General features: G+C 42.8%; 1 pseudogene; it reads right to left on the bottom strand.

Moving 5' to 3' along the window:
• Positions 1 to 630: 630 nt before the first annotated feature.
• Positions 631 to 703, bottom strand: LOC144480620 (U6 spliceosomal RNA; annotated as a pseudogene).
• Between the last annotated feature and the right edge of the window lie 300 nt (positions 704 to 1,003).

The following is a 1,003-nucleotide window of genomic DNA, read 5'->3' as shown; positions in this document are numbered from 1 at the left end:
AGTATATTTTGGGGAGACCACGCTTTTGGCTTTGGCCAACATTTATCCCTCAACTAACGCCTTAGAAACAAACATTATCTGGTCATAATGTTCATACAGTAAGAAGTTTAACAACACCAGGTTAAAGTCCAACAGGTTTATTTGGTAGCAAAAGCCACACAAGCTTTCGAGGCTCTGAGCCCTCCCTCAGGGCTCAGAGCCTCGAAAGCTTGTGTGGCTTTTGCTACCAAATAAACCTGTTGGACTTTAACCTGGTGTTGTTAAACTTCTTACTGTGTTTACCCCAGTCCAACGCCGGCATCTCCACATCATAATGTTCATAACCAGGCCATAACATATCAACCGTGACCAAATGGCAGAGGAGACTCGATGGGCCGAATGGCCTAATTCTGCTCCTATATCTTATGAATTTATGACTAATCTTTAATAGATGAATTGCCGTGTTTCAGTCTTCAGCTGGAACTGTTGGGAAGATCCTCACTGGTGGTTCCTCTTGCCAATATGAAGGGCAACACCTAATTTGTTTTTTGTTTCAGATATGCTTCATTTTTACACAAATGTAAATTAACCCTCAGCATGTTGCACCTAATCCCTGAAGAAGAGTTAAGCCACTCCCAGAATCGGTTCCGAAAAAATGAGGAATGCATCAGGAATTTGAGTGTCATCCTTGCTAATCTTCTCTGTATTGTTCCAATTCTCATTTCATTTTTTTTATTCATTCATGGGACATGGGCATCGCTGGCTGGCCCAGCATTTATTATCCATCCCTAGTTGCCCGAGGGCAGTTGAGAGTCAACCACATTGCTGTGGCTCTGGAGTCACATGTAGGCCAGACCGGGTAAGGACGGCAGATTTCCTTCCCTAAAGGACATTAGTGAACCAGATGGGATTTTCCGACAATGGTTTTATGGTCATCAGTTCTAAAAGATCTCTTATCCTCAAACTATAACTCCTAGTTCTGGACTCCCCCACCATTGAGAATATTCTTTCTGAAGTTGCCTTT

Source organism: Mustelus asterias, chromosome 29, assembly GCF_964213995.1.
Source record: "Mustelus asterias chromosome 29, sMusAst1.hap1.1, whole genome shotgun sequence".
Classification (NCBI taxonomy): Eukaryota; Metazoa; Chordata; class Chondrichthyes; order Carcharhiniformes; family Triakidae; genus Mustelus; species Mustelus asterias.
Note: the sequence above shows the minus strand (reverse complement) of the source record. Positions and strands in the feature narration are given on the sequence as shown.